This window comes from Mobula birostris, unplaced genomic scaffold (genome assembly GCF_030028105.1).
Source record: "Mobula birostris isolate sMobBir1 unplaced genomic scaffold, sMobBir1.hap1 scaffold_1216, whole genome shotgun sequence".
NCBI lineage: Eukaryota > Metazoa > Chordata > Chondrichthyes > Myliobatiformes > Myliobatidae > Mobula > Mobula birostris.
Window position 1 is genome coordinate 18,927 of NW_027274257.1, and position 21,026 is coordinate 39,952.

Consider the following 21,026-nt stretch of genomic DNA (forward strand, 5'->3'; position numbering starts at 1 on the left):
ACATCGTCTTCAGCTGAGCAGCCCAGAGCCACAGGCAGCAGGAGCTGGGCCACAACTGGGCGCGGGGTGGCCAGGGCGGAGTGAGGCACACGGGCAGGCGGACAGACTGGGACCTTCCTCAGCGAGAGAGAGAGAGTCAAACGATTAAAGATGAACTTTATTTGTCACCAGTACGTCAAAACACAGTGAAATGCGTCGTTGGCAAACACAGTCCGAGGGTGTGCTGGGCTTCCAACGGCAACATCGCATGCCCACAACCCGCTAACCCTGTCTTTGGAATGTGGGGGGAGTCTGGAACACCTGGAAGAAACCCTCGTGGTTATAAGACCATAAGACACAGGAGCAGAATTAGGCCATTCAGCCCATTGAGTTTGCTCTGCCATTCCATCATGGCTGATGGCTGATCCCAGATCCCACTCAACCCCATACACCTGCCTTCTCGCTTTATCCTTTGATGCCCTGACCGAACAGGAAATGATCAGCTTTCGCCGTAAATACACCCACAGACTTGGCCTCCAGCACAGTCTGTGGCAGAGCATTCCACAAATTTACTACTCTCTGGCTAAAAAATTCGAAGTAACCTCTGCCCCTGTTCTGAAAGGTCGCCCATCAATTTTGAGGCTGTGCGCTCTAGTTCTAGATACTCCCACCAGAGGAAACATCCTCTCCACATCCACCCTATCTAGTCCTTTCAACATTCGATAGGTTTCAATGAGATCCCCATGCATTCTTCTAAATTCCAGTGAGTACAGGCCCAAAGCTGCCAAACACTCCTCATATGTTAACCCCTTCATTTCCGGTATCATCCTCATGAACCTCCTCTGGACTCTCTCCAATGACAACACATCCTTTCTGAGATTTGGGGCCAAAGCTATTGACAATCTCTAAGTGTGGCCTGACTAGTGTCTTATAAAGCCTCAGCATTATCTCCTTGCTTTTATATTCTATTCCCCTTGAAATAAATGCCAACATTGCGTTTGCCTCCTTTACCACAGACGCAGTTAAGGGCAGAATGTACAATCTCCTTGCAGACAGCGGCTGGAATTGCTAGCAGTGTAAAGTGATGTGCCACTATGTCACCCCAAGTCCCCACCCTCGACATTCAGTGGTATTCCCATCACCCAACTCCCCCACCTTTGCTGACCCGCCCACAGAAAGCTGAGCAACACCCAGAACTCAGCAGGCCGGGCAGCGGCGACAGAGGGGAGTGAGCAGTCGGGGAAACCTTTTACCCCTCTGTAGACGCTGCACGACTGAGTTGCTGCGGCATTTTGTGTGTGGGTTGCTCAGGAGCTGCAGAATCTCCCATGTCAAAGAAACATCGTAACCTGTTCACTGCCTGTGGTCACCGATCCTGGGCTGCTCACTCAGCAACAGAAGCAATCCAGAAATTCAAAGGTCCCACGTAATAATAAATGTCATATCTCTCTGTTATACATGCTGGGGCTCAGTCCTGTCTCTGGTGAACAGATAACCTTGTAATAAATGACTTCCGAGTAAGTGTGCAAAGTATGATCAGAGGGAATACTTTTACTCTCCCTATGTGCTGTCTCTGTAAATGCTGTCTGAACCTTTGGGACCCAACAACCGGAAGCAGAGAACTCTACAACACAGTAAAGCCCTTAAGCCCACAAAGTTGTGCCAGCCCTTTAACCAACTCCAAGAATAATCTAACCCCTCCCTCCCACATAACCTTCCACTCCTATCATCCATATCCCTGTCTTAAGAGTCTCTTAAATTTCCCTGATATATCTGCCTCTACCAGTACCCACCCGCCCCTCTGCCAACTATCCCCACCGCATTCATTGCTCCAATCACCTAAAAGTTATGTCCCCTCCTACTAGCCATTGCCACCCTGGGAAAAAGTCCCTGGCTGGCCACTTGGTCTATTCCTCTTATCACCTGGTACACCTCTATCAAATCACCTCTCACCCTCTCCAAAGAGAAAAACCTCAGCTTGATTAACCAAACCTTATAAGACATGCTCTCTAATTCAGGCAACATGCTGGTAAATCTCCTCTGCACCCTCTCTAGGGCTTCCACGTCCTTCTATAATGAGGCGACCAGAACAGAACACAGTACTGTAAGTGTGGTTAACCAGAACTGCAACGTTATCTTGTGGCTCTCGAACACAATGATGGCCAACACGCCACATAGATTTGAAAACACTGCAGCGTCTTTGAGGGCTCTATGGGCATGTACCCCAGGATTTCTCAGTTCCTCTGCTAAGAATTTGCCATTGTCCGTAAGACATAGGAGCAGAATTAGGCCATTCAGCCCATCGAGTCTGCTCTGCCATTCCATCATGGCTGATCCTGGATTCCACTCAACACCATGCACCTGCCTTTTCGCCATATCCTTTGATGCCTGATCGATCAGGAAACGATCAACTTCCACCTTAAATATACCTGTGGACTTGGCCTCTACCACAGTCTGTGGCACAGCATTCCACAGATTCACAACTCTGGCTTAAAAAGATTACTCCTCACCTCTGTTCTATAAGGTGGTCCCTCAATTTTGAGCTCTTTTTCAAGTTCTGGATACCCCCACCATAGGAAATATCCTCTCCACATCCACCCTATCTAGCCCTTCAAACATTCAGAAAATAGAAAATAGGTGCAGGAGTAGGCCATTTGGCCCTTCGAGCCTGCACCGCCATTCAGTATGATCATGGCTGATCATCCAAATCAGAACCCTGCACCAGCCTTCCCTCCATACCCCCTGATCCCCGTAGCCATAAGGGCCATATCTAACTCCCTCTTAAATATAGCCAATGAACTGGCCTCAACTGTTTCCTGTGGCAGAGAATTCCACAGATTCACCACTCTCTGTGTGAAGAAGTCTTTCCTAATCTCAGTCCTAAAAGGCTTCCCCCTTATCCTCAAACTGTGACCCCTCATTCCTCCCAACATCGGGAACAATCTTCCTGCATCTAGCCTGTCCAATCCCTTTAGGATTTTATACGTTTCAATCAGATCCCCCCTCACTCTTCTAAATTCCAATGAGTACAAGCCTAGTTCATCCAGTCCTTCTTCATATGAAAGTCCTGCCATCCCAGGAATCAATCTGGTGAACCTTCTTTGTACTCCCTCTATGGCAAGGATGTCTTTCCTCAGATTAGGGGACCAAAACTGCACACAATACTCCAGGTGTGGTCTCACCAAGGCCTTGTACAACTGCAGTAGTACCTCCCTGCCCCTGTACTCGAATCCTCTCGCCATAAATACCAGCATACCATTCGCCTTTTTCACCGCCTGCTGTACCTGCATGCCCACTTTCAATGACTGGTGTATAATGACACCCAGGTCTCGTTGCACCTCCCCTTTTCCTAATTAGCCACCATTCAGATAATAATCTGTTTTCCTATTTTTGCCACCAAAGTGGATAACTTCACATTTATCCACATCAAATTGCACCTGCCATGAATTTGCCCACTCACCCAACCTATGCAAGTCACCCCGCATCCTCCTCACAGCTAACACTGCCGCCCAGCTTCGTGTCATCCGCAAACTTGGAGATGCTGCATTTAATTCCCTCATCCAAGTCATTAATATATGTTGTAAACAACTGGGGTCCCAGCACTGAGCCTTGCGGTACCCCACTAATCACTGCCTGCCATTCTGAAAAGGTCCCGTCTATTCCCACTCTTTGCTTCCTGTCTGCTAACCAATTCTCTATCCACATCAATACCTTACCCCCAATACCGTGTGCTTTAAGTTTGCACACTAATCTCCTGTTTGGGACCTTGTGAAAAGCCTTTTGAAAATCTAAATATACCACATCCACTGGTTCTCCCCTATCCACTCTACTAGTTACATCCTCAAAAAATTCTATGAGATTCATCAGGCATGATTTTCCTTTCACAAATCCATGCTGACTTTGTCTGATGATTTCACTGCTTTCCAAATGTGCTGTTATCACATCTTTGATAACTGACTCCAGCAGTTTCCCCACCACCGACGTTAGGCTAACTAACTATAATTCCCCGGTTTCTCTCTCCTTCCTTTTTTAAAAAGAGGGGTTACATTAGCCACCCTCCAATCCTCAGGAACTAGTCCAGAATCTAACGAGTTTTGAAAAATTATCATTAATGCATCCATTATTTCTTGGGCTACTTCCTTAAGCACTCTGGGATGCAGACCATCTGGCCCTAGGGATTTATCTGCCCTTAATCCCTTCAATTTACCTAACATCACTTCCCTACTAACATGTATTTCGCTCAGTTTCTCCATCTCACTGGATGCTCTGTCCCCTACTATTTCTGGAAGATTATTTATGTCCTCCTTAGTGAAGACAGAACCAAAGTAATTATTCAATTGGTCTGCCATGTCCTTGCTCCCCATAATCAATTCACCTGTTTCTGTCTGTAGGGGACCTACATTTGTCTTTACCAGTCTTTTCCTTTTTACATATCTATAAAAGCTTTTACAGTCAGTTTTTATGTTCCCTGCTAGTCTTCTCTCATAATCTTTTTTCCCCTTCCTAATTAAGCCCTTTGTCCTCCTCTGCTGAACTCTGAATTTCTCCCAGTCCTCAGGTGAGCCACTTTTTCTGGCTAATTTGTATGCTTCTTCTTTGGAATTGATACTATCCCTAATTTCTCTTGTCAGCCACGGGTGCACTACCTTCCTTGATTTATTCTTTTGCCAAACTGGGATGAACAATTGTTGTAGTTCATCCATGCGATCTTTAAATGCTTGCCATTGCATATCCACCATCAACCCTTTAAGTGTCATTTGCCAGTCTATCTTAGCTAATTCACGTCTCATACCTTCAAAGTTACCCCTCTTTAAGTTCAGAACCTTTGTTTCTGAATTAACTATGTCACTCTCCATCTTAATGAAGAATTCCACCATATTATGGTCACTCTTACCCAAGGGGCCTCTCACGACAAGATTGCTAATTAACCCTTCCTCATTGCTCAAAACCCGGTCCAGAATAGCCTGCTTTCTTGTTGGTTCAAAAAACCATCCCGCATACATTCCAAGAAATCCTCTTCCTCAGCACCTTTACCAATTTGGTTCACCCAATCTACATGTAGATTGAAGTCACCCATTATAACTGCTGTTCCTTTATTGCACACATTTCTAATTTCCTGTTTAATACCATCTCCAACCTCACAACTACTGTTAGGTGGCCTGTACACAACTCCCACCAGCGTTTTCTGCCCCTTAGTGTTACGCAGCTCTACCCATATCGATTCCACATCCTCCCGGCTAATGTCCTTCCTTTCTATTGCGTTAATCTCCTCTTTAACCAGCAACGCCACCCCACCTCCTTTTCTTTCATGTCTATCCCTCCTGAATATTGAATATCCCTGAACGTTGAGCTCCCATCCTTGGTCACCCTGAAGCCATGTCTCTGTGATCCCAACTATATCATAATCATTAATAACAATCTGCAGTTTCATTCATCCACCTTGTTACGAATGCTCCTTGCATTGACACACAAAGCCTTCAGGCGCTCTTTTACAACTCTCTTAGCCCTTATACAATTATGCTGAAAAGTGGCCCTTTTTGATGCTTGCCCTGGATTTGTCGGCCTGCCACTTTTACTTTTCTCCTTTGTACTTTTTGCTTCTACCCTCACTTTACACCCCTCTGTCTCTCTGCACTGGTTCCCATCCCCCTGTAGTGAACTAACCTCCTCACGCCTAGCCTCTTTAATTTGATTCCCACCCCCCAACCATTCTAGTTTAAAGTCACCTCAGTAGCCCTCGCTAATCTCCCTGCCAGGATATTGGTCCCCCTAGTATTTGGTAGGTTTCAATGAGATCCCCACACATTATTCTAAATTCCAGTGAGTACAGGCTTAAAGCTGCCAAATGCTCCACTTATGTTAACCCCTTCATTCCAGAAATGATTTTTGTGAACCTCCTCTGGACTCTGGCCAGTATTCCTTTCTGCCTAATGGGGCCCAAAACTGTTGACAATACTCCAAGTGCAGCCTGACTAGTGTCTTATAAACCTTCAGCATTATCTCCTTGCTTTTATATTCTATCCCCTTGAAATAAATGCCAACATTGCATTTGCCTCCTTTACCACAGACTCAACCTGTAAATTAACCTTCTAAGAGTCTTGCACGAGGACTTTCTAAGTCCCTCTGCTCCTCTGATGTTTAAATATTCTCCCCATTTAGATAATAGTCTGCACTATTATTCCTTTCACTAAAATGCATTGTCATATATTTCCCAAAACGATTCCATCTACTACCTTTTTTGCCCATTCTTCCAATTAGTCCAAGCCCTGCTGCAATCACATTGCTTCTTCAGCACTACCTACCCCTCCACCTATCTTCATATCATCTGCAAACTTTGCCACAAAGCCATTAATTCCATTATCCAATTCATTGACAAACAAGGTGAAAAGTAGCAGTCCCAGTGCTAACCCCTAAGGAACATCGTTAGTCACTGGCAGCCAACCAGAAAAGGCCCCTTTTATTCCCTCCTGCCTGTCAGCCATTCCTCTATATATGCCAGTATCGTTCCTGTAATGCCATAGGATTTTGTATTGTTAAGCAGCCTCATATGTGGAACCTTATCAAATGCCTTCTAAAAATCCAAGTGAATTACATCCACTGCCTCTCCTTTGTCCACCCTGCTCGTCACTTCCTTGAAGAACTCGAACAGACTTGTCAGACAAGATTTCCCTTTCCAGAAACCATGCTGACTTTGACTTATTTTATTGTTAGTCTCCAAGTATCCTGAAACCTCATCCTTAATGATTAGACTAGTTCTCTGCCTTAAAATTTTACCTTCCAACATGAATCACTTTGTATTTTTCCGGATTTAGATAAGAACTCAAGAGAGGAAATACTTTTCCTTCATTTATCAGAATACATTAACCCTGTAAATAGAAATTCTGAATGTTTGGGACACTACAATAGGATCAACGTTACATCAGGAAACCGGAAGGTGAACAGTGACAGCAAATTGTACAAACCACATCACAAATGCCAGCTTTGTACCAGGGATCTGTGTCCTGGTCCTACCCAGTTCCAACTCTTTCTCCAGTTCCCACAGCTACAGCTTCCTCTAGAAAATATCACACACACTCCTGGGGCAGACATAGGGTGAAGCTCCCCCCACACTGTCCTATCAAACCCTCCTGGGGTCGGACACAAAATGAAGTTCCCTCCACACCATCCCATCACGTACTCCCGGGATCAGACACAGAGTGAAGATCCCTCTACACACACACTCCTGGGTCACACACGGAGTGAAGCTCCCTCCACACTGTCCCATCACACACTCCCGGGGTCAGACACAGAGTGAAGCTCCCTCTACACCGTCCCATCACACACTCCCGGGGTCAGACACAGAGTGAAGCTCCCTCCACACCGTCCCATCACACACTCCCGGGGTCAGACACAGAGTGAAACTCCCTCCACACCGTCCCATCACACACTCCCGGGGTCAGACACAGTGAATCTCCCTCCACACCGTCCCGTCACACACTCCCGGGGTCAGACACAGAGTGAAGCTCCCTCTACACACACACTCCTGGGGCAGACATAGAGTGAATCTCCCTCCACACTGTCCCATCACACACTCCCGGGGTCAGACACAGTGAAGCTCCCTCTTTACTGTCCCAAAAAGACACACAATAAATACCACATTTATCTAGTGACAGCTTTAAATTGCTACAATGGATTAACTCGAACACAGAATAGTCTCGACCCATTGTGTTGTGCTGTTAAATCTATTTAAAGTCGAATCTGACTCTTCCCTCCAACATAGCCCAACATTTTTTTTCCACAGAAATTTCAGGGAAAATCTTGGAATAAGGCTGGTAAAAACTGTAGTTTAAGGCAGGTGCTGGATTCTCCAGGGACTATGTTCTCACTGCTGTCACCCATAGGTGTTGGTCATGGGGCCGAAGTCCCAGACATCCAATTTTTTCTGGCTCCTTGCCCAGGAGGAATTGCACCTCAAACTTTGTTTGACTGGCCCACCTTGCGCTGCCTCCTCCTGGCCAATAGGGGGCCCTGCAGCCCAGCAGCGCCTCCTGTGGTGAGTGGGGGCATCACAGGTGCAGTATTCCTGTGAGTGGTTCACATGGGTGGAGAGTTAGACAACTCTGGGATCCGGCAGCAGAGAGGGTGGGGTTCCCTACCCCCACCGAGAAACCATCGTCCCATCTCTGTAACCACACTCTCTCCCCTACACTCCTCCCTGTCCCTGTGACCCCTACGCCACTCCTGGTCTCTGTGACCCCCCCTCCATCTCTGACTGCATGACCGTCTCCCTTCCCTACATCCCTCCCATTCTCTGCAACCCTCTCTGTCTCTGTGACCCTCCCTCCCCATGCCCCACTCTGTCTCTGTGACCCTCCCTCCCCATACCCCTTTCCTGTCTCTGACCCTCCCCGAATCCAAAAATCCTCCCCACCTGTTACCTCCTCCCTCCCCTATACCCCTCTCCTCTATGCCCCTCTCTGTCTTCATGAACCCCCTCCCTCCCCTACACGCCTCACGTCTCTGTGAACCCCTCCCTCCTTGTCTCCATGACCTCCTCCCTTACATCCTTCCCATCTCTGTAACCCCTCCCAAGGGTGCCGGAGGGTGGTATGTGGAGGGTGTGTGGCACTCTTGCCTGCACTCTTGCAAGCACAAGAGTGTGGATGTTATGTTTGGGCTGCACAGAATGTCGGTCCAGCTGTACTTGGAGTCCTGGGGGATGATTCCGGTTGCCACACTCTGGGAAGGATGGATTGAGCCGGAGAATGGAAGAAAATGTCTGGATAAGGGCTGAGTCTTATGGACAGGCTGGGAGCTTCCCCTGGAGTAACGGAGGCAGGGAGAGTGAACTGATGGAAAGAACAAGATTAAGAGAGGACCTGACTGAGTTGATGGTCAAAACCTGGTTTCCTTGGGGGTGGAGGCCCACAGAAAACTGGAGGGTAGTGAGAGGACGTGAACTTGGTACCACCTAAAACCATCACGGACTGAAACTTTCCGCATCCCGGTACGTGGGGGAGTTGAGCAGCTGACTGTCTGCCCAGTGGGAGAATCGGGCCCAAATCTAACTCTAGGAGAGTTTATAAAATCATCAGGGGCACAGCCTTTTCCTCAGGGTTGGAGAATTAAGAACCAGGGGCAGGTTTCAGGGCAACTCTTTCACCCGGGGTGGTGTGTTTGTGGAATGAGCTGCCGGAGGAAGTGGTTAAGGCAGGTACATTAACAACATCTGTGCACAGCGCGCCTTTGGTTGAGCGCATGATCTTCTGGATAGATCACGAAACCATCTTTTACGACAGTTTCTTGTTTTGAATGTGGTTCTGGAATGGTCGAATCCGGCACTTTGCTGTTGGGAGATCGTTTGGTTGCTTCAGCGTTCAGTAGTGTCTGAGAGGAGTCCAGGAGGTAGAGAGAACCTCTTGGGGACAGGGCTGCAGGATTGTTACGCAAGCCAACATTGGACCCTATTTCGCTGATTATACCTTCCATCATTCACCGATTGAAGCAACGAGATGATTGAAAGATTGAGACGAGCATCTAGGTGTTCCAGCATGCTGCAGCCTCTGAGAGGGTTACAGGAGGCAGAGACAGCGTGCAGGAACCTCGTGGTGGGCAAGCTGATGTTTGGTGTCATTTTGCTGATTAAAGTGATGAGGGAGATTGAAGCTGCGAAGTGGGTGTAGAGTGTGGGCACCAGCCGCTTGTCTTTGGATTGGTTGCTTCCCACCAGAGAGGGGAGAGCCTGCTGCTGCACCTGGGCCCGGAGATCATTGTCCAGGTTTTTTCTGCGTTTTGGATGTGGACTTTGGACTATAGATTATTTTTCAGTCTTATAGTTTCTGTATTCTGTGTTTTTTCACCTTTATTTTGTGCAGGAGAGAGGGGGATTTGAGGGCCAATGTGCCTGATCTGTTTTGTTTGTTTTTTGTGCAGGAAGGGGGTATTTGGGGGTAGATGTGCATGCTTGTTCCATTTTTGTTCATTTTTTGCGGGGAGCTAGAATTTGGGGGTTGATTTTCTTTCCTTTTCTTTCTTGGTTTCACGGCTACCCAGAGAATTAAAGAATTTCAGAGTTGTATACTTTGATAATAAATTCACCTTAGAATATTTAATAGAACTTTGGACAGGTACATGGATAGGAAAGGTTAGAGGGACATGGGCCAAAAAGTACTGGATGGGACTAGCTCAGGCGGACACTTTGGTTGGCACAGACAAGTTGAGCTGAGCAGCCTGTTTCCCTGTTGTATGACTCAATGACAAACGAGGGGAATCCCTTACCGGGGTAAACTACGTTGCTTTGGGCAGTGGGAGGTGGAGGAGCAGGTGTGTAGAGACAGCTTAGGTAAACTTAGTACAGGTCCTTCAGCTCATGATGTTGTGCTGACCTTTTAACCTACTCCAAAGGTCAAACTGACCTTCCTTCATAGCCCTCCATTTTCCTATCATTCATCTGCCTAGCTAAGAGTCTCTTAAATATCTCTAACATATCTGCCTCTACCACCACCCCTCTCTGTGTAAAAAAAAAAACTTACCATTGACATCACCTCCCCCCATACTTTACACCAATCACCTTCAAAATGAGCCATTTCTGCCCTTTGAAGAAGTCTCCGGCTGTCCTTTCTATGTCCATTATCATCGTGTACACATCTACCAAGTTACTGCTCACCCTCCTTCACTCCAAAGAGAAAACCCTAGTCTGTTCAATCTTTCCTCATGCTCTCTAATCCAGTCAGCATCCTGGTAAATCTCCTCTGCGCCCTCCTTAAAGGTGCCAAACCTTTCCTATAGTGAGGCGACCAGAACTGATTTTAAGGAGTTGCAATGTTATCTCGAGGCTCTTGAGTTTGATCCCCCAGCGAATGAAGACCAACACACCATATTGTTTGTTAACCAACCCATTCAGCTGCATGGCAAACCTTCGGGACGTGGACACCAAGGTTCCTCTGTTCCTCCACACTGCTAAGTTTCATGAGTGTCAACACCTCTGAAGATTTATCCTGGACCCAATATGTTAATGCAAGAAGTCACGGCAGAGGCATTGTGAGTTTGAGAGTTTGGGGAGCTTTGGTATGTCACGAAAGACTAGCAAATTTCTACAGATGTACAGTGGAGAGCGTTCTGACGGGCTGCATGGAGGGTCCAGTGCACAGGATTGGAAAAAGCTGCAGGAAGTTCAAAGTTAATTTTATTATCACAGTACATATATGTCTTGAGAAACTCAGTTACAGAGAAAGGTTGAATAGGTTAGGACTTTATTCCCTGGAGCGTAGAAGAATGAGGGGAGATTTGATAGAGGTGTATAAAGTTATGATGGGTATAGATAGAGTGAATGCAAGCAGGCTTTTTCCACTGAGGCAAGGGGAGAAAAAAACCAGAGGACATGGGTTTAGGGTGAGGGGGGAAAAGTTTAAAGGGAACATTAGGGGGGGCTTCTTCACACAGAGAGTGGTGGGAGTGTGGAATGAGCTGCCAGACGAGGTGGTAAATGCGGGTTCTTTTTTAACATTTAAGAATAAATTGGACAGATACATGGATGGGAGGTGTATGGAGGGATATGGTCCGTGTGCAGGTCAGTGGGACTAGGCAGAAAATGGTTCCGCACAGCCAAGAAGGGCCAAAAGGCCTGTTTCTGTGCTGTAGTTTTTCTATGGTTTCTATGTCACACTGAGATTAAATTTCTGCAGGCATACTCAATTAATCTATAGAATAGTAACTATAACAGGATCAATGCAGAAGACAGCAAACTGTGCAAATGGGAATATAAATAAATAACAATAAATAATGAGATGAAGAGCCTTTGAAAGTGAGTGAGAACATTTCAGTGAAGGCACAAGTGAAGTTATCCTCTCTGGTTCAAGAGGCTGATGGTTGAGGGGTTGTAACAGTTCTTGAACCCGGTGCTGCAAGTCCTGAGGAACCCCAACCATCTACCTAATGGCAGCAGCGAGCAAAGAGCACGGCCTGGGTGCTGAGGATCGTTGCTGAAGGAAGCTGCTTTTCTACGGCAATGTTTCATGTAGAGCGGCAACTCGCTCCATCAGAGGCACAGCCCCACCACTGGAGGACATCGTCAAGCAGACGTTCGATAATCTCACTTCTGCTAAGACGGCAGTGTGCTTGGTCGCATTTGTCTGTCTGGATCCAAGAAATGGTGCAAATTTGTCTTAAATGTGTTTCTTGCAATCACAAGGCGTTGTTGGCCATTGGTAATACCAAATGCATCGGCGAGTTTTGCACAGACCAGGCCCTCATGACGTGGCTTTGCCGATTACAGCCACCCAGGGGAGGAGGCACCAGAGACGGTCTGGCAGAGAATTTAAATTAAATTTGAATTTAAAACTCCTCGGATCTGCCCCCTTCCCGTTAGCACCATCACGGGGGAGGTACAGGAGACTGGAAACACACACTCAATATTTTTGGACCAGATTCTTTCTCCTCCATCACCAGATTTCTGGACAGTCCATGAACACTGCCGCAATAGTTTTCTCTGTTTCTGCACTTCTTGTTTATATAAACGGGCGTCAGAATGCCGATGTGCCTCTCCCAACGGAGGTGTAAGGTGCTCCTTCCCTCCGCTAGCCTGCAGGTCACCCTGGGGCAAGGTGTGGCACCTGCTTAGCCCCCGATCAGGGTCACGTGAAGCCATGTGAGCAGGTGGTGGATGGTCGTACGAGCAGCCGGTGCAGATCACAAGTCCTGGTGTCACTGACACCAGGCAGACAATCTCTGAAGAGTATTGATAATGGCTGGGGTCACCCATCCCATAAAGATAATGCACAAAAGAAGGCTTACCACTTTTGTAGAAAATTTTGCCAAGAACATTCGTGGTCATGGGAACATAATTGCCCACGTCATTTAGAAACATTGAAAAACCTACAGCACAATACAGGCCCTTCGGCCCACAAAGCTGTGCCGAACATGTCCTTACCTTAGAAATTACCTAGGGTTACCCATAGCCCTCTGACTTTCTGAGCTCCATGTACCTATCCAGGAATCTCGTAAAAGACCCTATCGTTTCTGCTGCCACCACCATTGCTGGCAGCCCTGGGAAAAATCCTCTGACTATCCAAACGATCAATGCCTCTCATCATCTTATACACCTCTATCAGGTCACCTCTCACCCTCCACTGCTCCACGGAGAAAAGGCCGAGTTCACTCAACTTATTCTCATAAGGCATGCTCCCCAATCCAGGCAACATCCTTGTAAATCTCCTCTGCACCCTTTCTATCATTTCCACATCCTTCCTGTAGTGAGGTGACCAGAATTGAGCACAGTACTCCAAGTGGGGTCTGGCCAGGGTCCTACATAGCTGTAATATTACCTCTCGGCTTCTAAAGTCAGTCCCACAATTGATGAAAGCCAATACACCGTATGCCTTCTTAACCACAGAGTCAACCTGCGCAGCTGCTTTGAGTGTCTTATGGACTCGGACCCCAAGATCCCTCTGATCCTCCACACTGCCAAGAGTCTTACCATTAATACTATATTCTGCCATCATATTTGACCTACCAAAATGAACCACCTCACACTTATCTGGGTTGAACTCCATCTGCCACTTCTCAGCCCAGTTTTGCATCCTATCAATGTCCCGCTGTAACCTCTGATAGTCCTCCACACTATTCACAACACCCCCAACCTTTGTGTCATCAGCAAATTTACTAACCCATCCCTCCACTTCCTCATCCAGGTCACTTATAAATCTCACGAAGAGAAGGGGTCCCAGAACAGATCCCTGAGGCACACCACTGGTCACCGACCTCCATGCAGAATATGATCCATCTACAACCACTCTTTGCCTTCTGTGGGCAAGCCAGTTCTGGATCCACAAGGCAATGTTCCCTTGGATCCCATGCCTCCTGACTTTCTCAATAAGCCTGGCATGGGGTACCTTATCAAATGCCTTGTTGAAATCCATATACACTACATCTACTGCTCTACCTTCATCAATGTGTTTAGTCACATCCTCAAAAAATTCAATCAGACTCGTAAGGCACGACCTGCCCTTGACAAAGCCATGCTGACTATTCCTAATCATATTATACCTCTCCAAATGTTCATAAATCCTGCCCCTCAGGATCTTCTCCATTAACTTATCAACGACTGAAGTAAGACTCACTGGTCTATAATTCCCTGGGCTATCTCTACTTCCTTTCTTGAATAAGGGAACAACATCTGCAACCCTCCACCCCTCCAGAACCTCTCCCATCCCCATTGATGATGCAAAGATCATCGCCAGAGGCTCAGCAATCTCCTCCCTCGCCTCCCACAGTAGCCTGGGGTACATCTCATCTGGTCCCAGAGGCTTATCCAACTTGATGCTTTCCAAAAGCTCCAGCACATCCTCTTTCTTAATATCTACATGCTCAAGCTTTTCAGTCCATTGCAAGTCATCTCTACAATTGCCAAGATCCTTTTCCATAGTGAATACTGAAGCAAAGTATTCATTAATTACCTCTGCTACCTCCTCCGGTTCCATACACACTTTTCCATTGTCACACTTGATTGGTCCTATTCTCTCACGTCTTATCCTCTTGCTCTTCACTTGCTCCTCTTACTTGTAGAATGCCTTGGGGTTTTTCCTTAATCCTGCCTGCCAAGGCCTTCTCATGGATCCTTCTGGCCCTCCTATTTTCATTCTTAAACTCCTTCCTGTTAGCTGTATAATCTTCTAGATCTCTATCATTACCTAGTTTTTTGAACCTTTCATAAGTTCTTTTCTTCTTGACTAGATTTTCAACAGCCTTTGTACACCACGGTTCCTGTACCCTACCATCCTTTCCCTGTCTCATTGGAACGTACCTATGCAGAACTCCACGCAAGTATCCCTGAACATTTGCCACATTTCTTCTGTACATTTCCCGGAGAATATCTGTTTCCAATTTATGCTTCCAAATTCCTGCCTGATAGCTTCATAGCTTCCCTTACTCTAATTAAACGCTTTCCTAACTTGTCTGTTCCTATCCCTCTCCAATGCTATGGTAAAGGAGATAGAATTGTGATCACTATCTGCAAAATGCTCTCCCACTGAGAGATCTGACATCTGACCAGGTTCATTTCCCAATACCAGATCAAGTACAGCCTCTCTTCTTGTAGGCCTATCTACATATTGTGTCAAGAAACCTTCCTAAACACACCTAACAAACTCCACCCCATCTAAACCCATCACTTGAGAGACATCCCAATTGATACTTAGGAAATTAAAATCTCCCACCACGACAGCCCTGTTATTATTACACCTTTCCAGAATCTGCCTCCCTATCTGCTCCTTGATGTCCCTGTTACTATTGGGTGGTCTATAAAAAACACCCAGTAGAGTTATTGACCCCTTTCCTGTTCCTAACTTCCACCCACAGAGACCCTGTAGACAACCCCTCCATGTCTTCCACCTTTTCTGCAGCCGTGACACTATCTCTGACCAACAGCGCCACGCCCCCACCTCTCTTGCCTCCCTCCCTGTCCTTTCTGAAACAACTGAAGCCTGGCACTCTAAGTAACCATTCCTGCCCCTGAGCCATCGAAGTCTCTGTAATGGCCACAACATCATAGCTCCAAGTACTGATCTACGCTCTAAGCTCATCTGCTTTGTTCATAAAACTCCTTGCATTAAAATAGACACCTCAAACCATCCGTCTGAGCACATCCCTTCTCTATCACCTGCCTATCCTCCCTCTCACACTGTCTCCAAGCTTTCTCTGCTTGTGAGTCAACTGCCTCTTCCTCTGTCTCTTCAGTTTGGTTCCCCCCCACCCAGCAATTCCAGTTTAAACTCTTCCCAGTAGCCTCAGCAAATCTCCCCACCAGGATATTGGTCTCCCTGAGATTCAAGTGCAACCCGTCCTTTTTGTTAGGTCACTCCTGCCCCAAAAGAGGTCCCAACGATCCTGAAATCTGAATTCCTGCCCCCTGTTTCAATCCCTCAGCCACACATTTATCCTCCACCTCACTCTATTCCTATACTCACTATCACGAGGCACAGGCAGTAATCCCGAGATTACTACCTTTGAGGTCCTGCTTCTCAACTTCCTTCCTAACTCCCTGTAGTCTGTTTTCAGGACCTCTTCCCTTTTTCTACGTATGTCGTTGGTACCAATATGTACCACGACCTCCGGCTGTTCTCGTTCCCACTTCACGATATCATGGACGTGATCAGAAACATCCCGGACGCTGGCATCTGGGAGGCAAACTATCATCCGTGTTTCTTTCCTGCGTCCACAGAATCGCCTGTCTGACCCCCTAACTATAGAGTTCCCTCTCACTGCTGCCATCCTCTTCCTTCCCCTACCCTTCTGAGCCTCAGGGCCAGACTCTGTGCCAGAGGCACGGCCACTGTTGCTTCCCCGAGGTAGGCCGTCTCCCCCAACAGTACTCAAACATGTGTACTTATTGTTAAGGGGGACAGCCACAGGGGTACTCTCTCGCCTCTGACTCCTGTCCTTCCCTCTCCTGACCGTTACCCACTTCTCTGTCTCCTGAGCCCCGGTGTGACTACCTCCTCACTCTCCGTGACCAGACAAAGTTCATTGAGCTGCATCTCCAGTTCCCTAACGTGGTCTCCAAGGAGCTGCAGCTCGATGCACCTGGTGCAGGTGTGGCCGTCATCATTATCTTCAGCTCGATGCACCTGGTGCAGGTGTGGCCGTCATCATTATCTTCAGCTCGATGCACCTGGTGCAGGTGTGGCCGTCATCATTACCTTCAGCTCGATGCACCTGGTGCAGGTGCTCGGCGTCAGATGTGGGAGGTCCGGGAGACTCCCAGCCTAGAAAACCAGCCTCACACACAGACTTTCTGTCTGTATTCTACACAGGTAACCTACCTTGCCTCGACCCGTTATCGCCGAAGCCCCACTGAGCCAAAGCCTTCCTACTCTGTCTCCCTCTACTCCTGCACCCGCTCTATAAAGCTGTCTCCTTTTAAACTCTTCTCACTGTTCTCACTGGCTGACGTCCACGTGCTTGTGCAGACGTGCCCCGATAAATCCGCTGAAGAAACAACGCAGAAGGTAATGATGACGAAAGGGACAGAGACAGAGAAGCACCTCCATGTACCTATCCAAATTACTCTTCAATGTTGAAATCCACCACTTGTGCTGGCAGCTCGTTCCACATTCTCACCACCCTCAGGTTTCCCTTAAATATTTCACCTTTCACCCTTAACCCATGACATCTAGTTCTAGTGTCTTCCACCTTCAGTGGAAAAAACCTGCTTGCATTTACCCTACTTTTACCCCTCATAATTTTGTCTACCTCTGTGAAATCTCCCCTCATTCTCCTGCGCTCCAGGGATTAAAGTTCTGACCTTTCCCTTGAGCTCAAGTACCCGGCACATCCTGGTAAATTTTCTCTGCACTCTTTTCAATCTTATTGACATCTTTCCTGTAGGTAGGTGACTAAAACTGAACACAATATTCCGAATTAGGCCTCACCAATGTCTTTTACAATTTCAACATAACATCCCATCTCCTGTACTCAATATTTTGATTGATGAAGACAATGTGTCAAAAGCTCTCTGTACGACCCTGTCTACCTGTGACACCACTTCCCTTTGAATACAATTATGGACTTGTATTCCCAGATCCCTTTGTTCTCCAGCTCGCTGCCATGTAGGACCTGTTTTGTCCTCTCAAAGTACAACACCTCACACTTGTCTGCATTAGATTCCATCTGGTCCAGATCCTGTTGCAAGCTTTGATAAGCCTTCCTCACTCTCCACCACACCCCCAACCCTGGTGTCATCCACTATTTGCTGATCCAGTTAACCACATTATCATCCAGATCATTGCTATAGATGACAAACAACAATGGGCCCAGCACCGATCCCTGTGGCATTCCACTAGTCACAGGCCTCCGGTCAGAGAGACAACCGTCTACGACCACTCTCTGGCTTACTAAACCAATGTCTAATCCAATTTACTATCTCATCCTGAACCTTCTCGACCAACCTCCCTTCCAGGACTATGTCAAATATCTTGTAAAGTCCACGTAGACAACATCGACTGCCTTGTCTTCATCAACTTTCCTGGTAATATCCTTGAAAAACCCTGTAAGATTGGTTAGACATGGTCTACCACACACAAACCCATGTTGACTATCCCTAATCAGTCCCTGCCTATTCAAATACTTATAAATCCAGTCCCTTAGCACACATAGAACATATAGAACATGGAATAGTACAGTACAGTACAGGCCCTTCAGCCCACAATGTTGTGCCGACCCTCAAACCCTGCCTCCCATATAAGCCCCCACTTTAGATTCCTCCATATACCTGTCTAGTAGTCTCTTAAACTTCACTAGTGTATATGCCTCCACCACTGACTCAGGCAGTGCATTCCACGCACCAACCACTCTCTGAGTAAAAAACCTTCCTCTAATATCCCCCTTGAACTTCCCACCCCTTACCTTAAAGCCACGTCCTCTTGTATTGAGCAGTGGTGCCCTGGGGAAGAGGCGCTGACTATCCACTCTATCTATTCCTCTTATTATCTTGTACACCTCTATCATGTCTCCTCTCATCCTCCTTCTCGCCAAAGAGTAAAGCCCTAGCTCCCTTAATCTCTGATCATAATGCATACTCTCTAAACCAGGCAGCATCCTGGTAAATCTCCTCTTACCCTTTCCAATGCGTCTACATCCTTCCTATATTACTTTCTCCATACTGATGTCAGGCTCACTGGCCTAGAATTCCCTGTCTTATTCTTAGAGCCTTCCTTATACAACAGAACAATGTTAGCTGTCCTCCAATCCTCCAGCACCTCACCCTCGGTCAAGATCTGTTAGGGCCCCTGCAATTTCTGCCCTTACCTCCTACAGGGCCTGAAGGAACATCTTGTCAGGCCCTGGGGATTTATCCACCCTAATTCGCTTTGAGACAGCAAACACCTCCTCCTCTGTAGTCAGTGTATGGTCCACGACCTCGTTGCTGCCTTGCCTCACATCCATCTCCCACAGATCCAAAAAATACATTTCATTTCGGCTCCATGCATAGATGAACACTCTGATCAAGAGGACCAATTTTCTCCCTTGCAATTCTTTGCTCTGAACATTTCTGTAGGATTCTCCTTCATCTAGTCAGCTAAGGCGACCTAATGTCTTCTTTTAGCCGTCCCAATTTCCTTCTTAAGTGTCCTCTTGCATTTCTCATACTCAATACCTGTGATGTACCCCCTTTTTTCTTAACCATGGCCTCATTATCTCTTGAAAACCTGTTATTGTGGTCTTTTATTCTGACAGACACACACAAGCTTTGTACTCTCAAAATTGTACCTTTGAAGGCCACCCATTTACCAAGTAGATCTTTGCTAGAAATCAGTCTGTCCCAATCCACACTTGTCATATTCTTTCTGATATCATCAAAATTGGCATTTTCCAACTTAGAATCTCAACCTGAGGAGCAGACGTATCTTTCTCCACAATTATATTGAAACTAATGGCATTATGATCACTAGATACGAAGTGTTTCCCTACTCAAACTTCTGTCACCTGCCCTGTCTCATTCCCTAATAAGAGATTGTCTATTGTACCCTCTCTAGTTGGGTCCTTTCTATACAGTACCTTTGGAAACAGATCTGTTTCTATCCTTAATATCTCTATTTTTTTCCTTTCAGGGTTCTTTTGAAGACCCTGACATGGAGTTACACTCTGACTTCTGTTCTTTGCAGGAATGGGACCCATTCTCGGGGTCTCACGACTGGCTGCTATTTGATATACCGAGGACGTGGCCTAGAATACTAGCGGCGCTAGTATCAGGGTTCCGGGATTTCGTGACTCTAGAGGTGGGCGGATTCCAGGTTGGTGCCGCTGCAGGAAACTGGTGCGTTGTGGGAGACAGAAGATTGAAAGCAGCGAGCTGGCTGTGTGCCCAGAGACCCGTGTTCTTTGGGCACAGAGCTCGGAAGAAGTGACGTAACAGACTTTTAACACCATAAATCAGCGAGTTGTTTTGTTGTGCCTCCCCCTCGCTGTGAAACGGGGACACCTCTTTTTACCTGATTAGGGAGAGAGAGAGCCTGTGGTATGTCGAATACTGGGTGAGTGGGTAGTCTTTGGGGTACTGCAAGTCTGTGTTTTTGCTGCACGCTTGAGTGCTCGGTGGGGGGGGGCGTCGATGCTTTTCTTTTGCTGGTGGGGAGGGGGATCATTGCTTTGCTGCTGCTAGTGGGATGAGCTCGGGGGCTTTGTGGTTCTAACATTTAAATGTCATTCATTCTTTCAGGCACTCCAGGTTGTTGTGGATTGTTGCAAAGAAAAAGAATTTCAGGATGTATATTGTATACATTTCTCTGACATTAAATGTACCTTTGAAACCTTGATGAAGGAAACTTTCCTGAACACATCCCATCTAGTTCCTTTCCATGCCCTGAGCTCATCTGCCTTTCTGTCAATACTCTTGCAGCAAAATATACACCACTCAGAATATTAGTCCCACCATACTCAACTTTCTGATTCCTGTCTTTACATGTAGGCTTAACAACATGTCTCCACAACCACTGGCACTATCTGCTCTGGCACTCTGGTTCCCATCCTCCTTCAACTCTACATTAAACTCCCCCTTTGCAGCACCAGCAAACCTTCCCACTGGGATATGAGTCCCCCTTGGAAATCCAAGCAACACACACACATAAAATGCTGGAGGAACTCAGCAGGCCAAGCAGCATCTATAGAAAAGAGTAAACAGTCGATGTTTTAGGCTGAGGCCTTTCAGCAGGACTGGAGGGAAAAAAAGATGAGAAATCAGAGTAAGAAGGTGGGGAAGGGGAGAAAGAAATACCAGATGATAGCTGAAACCGGGAAGAGAGGAGGGAGTGAAGTAAAGAGCTGGGAAGTCAATTAGTGAAAGAGATAAAGGGTTGGAGAAGGGGAAACCTGACAGTAGAGGACAGAGCAATGGAAGAAGGAAAGAGGGGAGGAGCACCATAGGGAGGTGATGGGCAGGTAGGGAGATGAGGTGAGAGAGGGAAATGGGAATGGAGAATGGTGTATGTGTGTGTGGGGGTGCCTTTACTGGGAGTTCAAGAAATCAATGTTCATGCCATCAGATTGGAGGCTACCCAGATGGAATGCATATAAGG